Here is a 6,954-nt window from a genome sequence, read left to right on the forward strand (position 1 = left end):
GTTAGAGAAGCTTCTCTTTTCAGATGGCAGTGACCTTGGAATGACTCGGAAGGCATCATGGTGCTGTTCACTGTGGCCTGCACAAAATAACTTCAATGTGTTCTGATTGCTGATGTTTGCTTTGTGACCTACATTGCAATTCATATTTAATGAAGTTCCATATACTACTGTGACACAGTTTGAATAGAATGTTCTATTAAATCTAGTTGACTTATTTTATAACTTAGTTTCAAGATTTCTATGTTGATTTTTCACTTATGTCGATATGGGAAACATGGGAGTGGTGTATTGAAATTCCCTACGATTACAGTGCCAGGCTCTGTGTATCCTTTTATGCCATTTACCTTTATTTTATAAACCTGGGAGTCCCAAGATTTGGTGCATTAATGTTTCCAATAGACATAACTTCTTGGTGAATTATCTCCTTTATGAAGATGTAGTTACTATCTTTATTTCTTCTAAAGGGCTTTGATTTGAGATGCCTGTTATCTAGATGTCAAGCTCTATCCCTAAGATTGACTCTTCTGCTTCACTCTGCATTGGTGATGCTTTCTGCTGCCATCTTTACATGACTGACTGATGCTTTCATTTCCAGAATTTCTTCTTGGTTCTTTGGCAGCATCTTAATTTATTTGCTGAATTTTTACTCCATTAATTTTTTTGTCTGCCAAGTTACTGATAATTTCAGTGACTTTTCTAACTTTCTTTTCTAGCTCCTGAATTGATTTTCATATCTATTGATTCAAGTCCTCAATATTTTGAGTCTGGATGCAGAGAGGGCTGCATTGAGCCCTTTTAAAAGTGGGACTCTGAAATCTTTCTCTGGAATTTTCAGTATCTGTCTCATAACTTTGTTTACCAGCATTGAGGAGCTGTCAGCTAGTGGGGTTTTATAGTTAAAATCTGTCTCATTTTTATTTTGTGTTCCTTTGTTATGTTGCAATCCATGCATCCTCCAGTAGTTACTTGTTCCCTCTCTCCCCACTGTTTCTATGTTGTTTTATGTGAGTCCTCCTGATGAGTTGCCTCTGCTTGGATTTATGTTCTCAGAGGAAGTTGATTACAGTAACAATATTATGGTTTAACAGCAGTCCCAGTGTTACCTACAGGGGAAGACACGTGTACACTTAACATGTAAGGTTCAGAGATAACAGCACTAGGCTATAGAATTTTTTTTATGGTTAAGGGTATCAATATTTAAGTTGTGAAGAGAGGAAGGAATGGAACAGGGGAAAAGAAGTTGCAAAATTAGAATGAGAAGAAATATATATATGAATTGTAGGTATTAAAATTAATAAGGAAATGTTGTATATTAGATTTAGAGAAAGGAAGAGCAGACATAAAAACCTTTTACAATGAGATGCAAGTTATAATGCAATAATTATTTAAAATACAAAACTACACATACTGAATAATTAAAATATAAGCATAAAAAAGAAAAAAGTTCAAAAACTTAAAGAATAGAATGATTTCAAATACAAAATGAACTATAAAATAAATAGAAGGTTTTATGTTGGCAACCAGAGTTTCTTCATGGCTGCAGAAGCCTACCTCCTGTGTGTAGCTATTTTTGTTTATCAGATTACTGCTGCAAATTCTACTACAGTTCTACAACAAATATTCTGTGATTGGTAGAGCTTTCACCTGTCTGTGAGTATGGGCTGTTGAAGATCTACCAGCTCCTGACTCTCTTTTCATCTGTGGCTGCCTCACCTTCTATACTGTCTGGCTCTGTAGCTCACATCAGTGGATGCTGGCACCAGGCTCTAAATACTGTTCTTCCTGCAGTCATGATCCCTTGCTCCTCTGGACAAGGGTGAGTAGTGACAATGCTTGTAGCTTGTTATGTTGCACTTCCCTCTTCCAATGTGCTGGATTCAGCCTCCTCTGCATTCAGACTTTCCACCATGTTCTTCTTATAGTCCCAAACCTTCTGGCAGGGGCAGAGGTGAAGGGACAGAAAGCGTCACTAATCTTTCAACTTCGGACTCCCCTTTTCTGGTCCAATGTCTGTGTTGTCAAGACCCGGCCTTCTTCTCCAGAATGCTAAGGTCAGTCCCCAGTTGAAGTTTCCAACAGCATGAGCTGCCTCATCCCAGTGCTTGCAGAGCTCTGTGTCCAGAGACCCTTACCACACTTCCATTGTGGAACCCAGCTCAGTGTGAGGAGCTGGCTGTAGCTGGGGAAGGGGGAATGCCTGGCTTCATTATGAAGGAAATCATATCTAGTCTTATTTCTGCTTTCTACAGCAATAGTCGAATGTATTTCTCCCCCTTAACTATAACTATGTAGCTATTGACCAATCTGTCCTCACTCCACCCTCCATCTCAAGGCTGTGGTAACCAGTTGCTTACTCCTATTTCTATGAGATTAACTTTCCAGACTCCAGGTACAATGAATCCAAACACAAATAGTATTTGTTCTTCTGTGTCTACCTTATTTTATTTTCAGTGTCCCCTAGTTATAGTCAAGTTGCTACAAATTATAGGCATATTTTTATGGGCATATTCTTATGACAGTATTAAAATTTGCATATATTCAGTTTATTCACTCATATATTAGGGAACAATTAAATTTTTTCATACCTTTGAGTAGACTGAATACTGTTACAATAAACAAGAAAGTGGCTTTCGTCTTTCGGCTCGGAGGAGGCTAAGGTGCAACTTTTTTCCGTCGTCTGAATCCGGGTTCATCCGACACCAGCCGCCTCCACCATGCCACCTAAGTTCGACCCCAACGAGATCAAAGTGGTGTACCTCAGTTGCACCGGAGGCAAAGTCGGCGCCACATCTGCCCTGGCCCCCAAGATCGGTCCCCTGGGTCTGTCTCCACAAATAGTTGGTGATGACAATCGCCAAGGCAACCGGTGATTGGAAGGGTCTGAGGATTACAGTGAAGCTGACCATTCAGAACAGACAGGCTTAGATTGAAGTGGTGCCTTCTGCTTCTGCCCTGATCATCAAAGCCCTCAAGGAGCCACCAAGAGACAGAAAGAAGCAGAAAAACATTAAACACAGTGGCAATATTTCTTTTGATGAGATTGTCAACATTGCCCGACAGATGTGCCACCGGTCTTTGGCCAGAGAACTTTCTAGAACCATCAAAGAAATCCTGGGCACTGCACAGTCTGTGGGATGAAATGTGGATGGCCTCCACCCACACGATATCATAGAAGATATCAACAGTGGTGCAGTGGAATGCCCAGTTGGCTAAGAAGCATAAGAAAGAATATATTTCAATAAAAGATCAAGAGAAAAAAAAAAAAAAGAAAGTGCACATATCTCACTGACACTGATTTTAACTCCTGTGCGTATGTATGTTCAGTATGGAATTGCTGAATCATATGCCAATTTTACTTTTTTTTTTTTTTTTAAGATTTTGTGTTTTATTCTTTCAGGACTAAATGGTTAAGGACCAACTGGGTAGCTTAAAAGAACAAAACTATCCAGTGTATAAGAATTGCTTCTGACTGCCATGGTTTCATTTTCCTTTAAGTTGCAAAAGCCCTCACTAACTTTTTTTTTCTTCTTTTTTTATTTCTTTTTTAATTTTTATTAACATTTTCCATGATTATAAAATATATCCCATGGTAATTCCCTCCCTCCCCACCCCCACACTTTCCCATTTGAAATTCCATTCTCCATCATATTACCTCCCCATTACAATCATTGTAATTACATATATACAATATCAAACTATTAACTGTTGCAAGGACCTCAACACTGTTTCACATAATGACTGTACTAATTTTTGTTTCCACTAACTGTATATAAGAATTCGTTTTCTTGGGACTGGAGAGGAAGCTCAGTCAGTAAAGTGTTTGACAAGCACGAGGACCTAAGTATTGGGAAGGTCAAGGCAAATGGATAATTGGGGCTCACTAGCTCACCTGCCAAGCTTACTTAGAGAATTCCAGACCACCTGAAGACCCTGTCTCAGAAAAGGTAGACTGGACCTGAAGAAACAACATCCGAAGTTTTCTACACACATGTACATACACACACACATGAAAAAGTACACACACACACACACACACACACACACACACACAAATACAATCACTTTTCTTCATATCCACATCAAAATTTGGTAATTTTTTTTCTTTTATTATGTCCATTTTAATTAGAATAACATGAAATCTCATTGTAGTTTTTACTTACATTTCCCTGTTGATCACTGATATTGAGAATTTTTATAGTAACTTTATGTATGTCTTACTTTAAAAAATGTCAATTAGTGTATTTTGTCAAATTTTTAATTAGACGTTTAGAATATTTTCCTTTTTCCTATTTAGTTGAGTTTCTTTTATATTATAAATATTCCCTTATCGGATGCATAGTTTGAAAATATTTCTTGTATTTTATAGATTGTGTTCTAATTTCTGATTATATGATTTGTTGAGCAGAAGCTTTATAGATTTATGTAATCCTGTTTGTTAACTTTTGCTATCTTAAATGGAAAATAAGAAAGTATTAAATGAAAAATATAAATAGATGATTAAAATGTGAAAATTACAAAACTTCTGCCAAATGAAATAAATTCCCTAGGTAGGTTGTATTTCTTTTTTTGATTTAATTTTTATTAACATTTTCCATGATTATAAAAAAAAATATCCCATGATAATACCCTCTCTCTGTATTTCTTTTTTTAAAAGAGGGGCTACATCCATCAAAAATCTCTCTAAATTAACAATGCTTATCAAATTTAATCTATGCTGATCTCATTCTCCTTTTGAGAATGTCTTCATTTTCAGAAGGTAGTGAAAACCTAGGAGATAATCCACCCCTTGCACATTAGCCAGAGTCCAGGTTAAACCACAGAGGAATTGGTGAGATGGGCAAGAATGCTTTCTTGATGAGCCTGACAACTTATGCCAGGATGAAGGAGATAGACACTGAAGATACTCAAAATATACAAAAGCAGAAATCTAGAAACTTCTGGGGTTTAATCCAGAGTACCCAGTGACACTGGTTCTATTCTCCAGTAGCCACATAAAGCCAGATGCAAAAAGTGGCACATATATCTGGAGTTCCTTTGCAGCAGCTGGAGGCCCTGATGCTCACTTTTTTGCCCTCTCCCTCACGCTGCTTTCAAATAAATATAAAGAAATTATTTTAAAAATAGTTAAACAGATGCTTTGGGCTGGAGAGATAGCTTAACAGTTAAGGTGCCTGCCTGCAGAGCTTAACAACCCAGCACCACATAAGGCCAGATGCAAAGTGGCACATGTGTCTGGAGTCTGTTTGCAGTGACTGGAGGCCTTGGTACACCCATTCTCTTTGTGTCTCCTCTATATTGCTCCACTTGCAAATAACTAAAAAATAGAATAAAATAAAACATAAAATAAGTCAATTTTTATGACATTCCTCAGTCTTAGGTGATTTTGCAAGAGATAACCAGCTAACCCTCTCTTGTTCTGATAACATGTATTCCTTATATTAAAAAAATATATTTAGAGTAATGCTATTTAGGAAATATGTTATTCTATGATAAGTTGTCTATAGGTGGACATTCATTACTTCATATATACTTGCAATGTCATTAATATATATATATATAACACTAATATATATATATATAACACTAATATATATATATAACATATATATGAAAAATAAAAATGAGTATATATATATATATATATATATATATATATATATATACACTCATTTTTATTTTTCATAAATCTTAAGCCCTTTAATATTTTATTCCTAGTAAACAAATTTCAGATTATAATTGTATATGCACTGTGGTTCTTCCCCAAAACAGCGCTGATGCATCATGAGTTCAATGCCAGCCTAGGCAAATAGCAAGCTCAATCTTGTCACACAAATACACAAGAAGCATCTGACATAAAGTAGGACATGTAGCTAGGCTCTGTGGAGTTGTAACTACATTTGGATGATGTACCTCACTAAGGACCAAAGTTTTCAGGTGGCAGGGTGTGATGGTTAATATCAACTGTTAATTTGACAGATTATAGAAACACCTGGGGAACAAACTTCTGAGCATATCTGTGAGGAAATGTCTAGATCAATTATATTAATTGAGATGGACAGGCCCACTGTACCTGTGAGCAGTGCCATTCCATTGGCTAGGGTCCTGGACTGAATACAAAGGAGAAAGTGAATTGAGAACCAATCCTTATTGCTCTCTGCTTCCTGACTGTAGACTGAATGTGATCAGCTGCTTCACATTTCTGCCATCATGCCTCTCTCAGCATGGTAGATTGAATCCTTCCCCATCCTTTAAATATACATGGAAATAAACCCTACCTCTCTTAAATAGCTTCTTTTCAGGTATTTTGTCACACAGCAAGGAAATAAACTAATACAGAGGGCTCAATGTGGTACTCCTCAGCTGTATTCTATCATTAACCACTAAATCACTAACCACTATGGACTTACATGAAATTTCTTTTGATCAATATTTTAGCCTATCTTTTTATTAATTAGTTTTGTATTCAGCAAATAAAGTCAGTTTGGTACCATTATTAGGCTCATCCATAACCTACCCCAGCCCCATTGGCCCCTCCTTGTTGAGGTATATGGATCGTGCATTGTGGAGTTAGCCGACAGTTATGGGTAAGATAAATGTCTCTGCAAAAAATGACCCAACATGTGGCTCTGACATTCTTTCTGTGCCCTCTTCCACAAAATTTCCCTGAGCCATGTTGGGTTCATTTTTGGCATGCTTCAGTGATGAGGTGTTGGGGGCCTCTGAGGCTCTGGCTCTCTGATTTGGTAGGAGTTGATTTTTTTTATATTATCAAACTTCTCTGAATTTTGGTATAATGAAATTTGAAGTTTTCATTTAAAATGTATTAAGATATCCCTCAGAGAAATTATGGAGCCCTAGTGGTTATAAAAGAATATACAAACAACCAAATTTCTGTGTATACCTATGTCATTCAAGGCTCTACTGAAAATGAGGACCAGGAAGTTGACCTGACTG

General features: G+C 36.9%; 1 pseudogene; it reads left to right on the forward strand.

Moving 5' to 3' along the window:
- The first annotated feature begins 2,691 nt into the window (after positions 1-2,691).
- On the forward strand, positions 2,692-3,213 carry LOC101594671 (annotated as a pseudogene).
- The last annotated feature ends 3,741 nt before the right edge of the window (positions 3,214-6,954 follow it).

The sequence above is a fragment of the Jaculus jaculus genome, chromosome 10 (genome assembly GCF_020740685.1).
Source record: "Jaculus jaculus isolate mJacJac1 chromosome 10, mJacJac1.mat.Y.cur, whole genome shotgun sequence".
In the NCBI taxonomy this organism is placed as follows: domain Eukaryota; kingdom Metazoa; phylum Chordata; class Mammalia; order Rodentia; family Dipodidae; genus Jaculus; species Jaculus jaculus.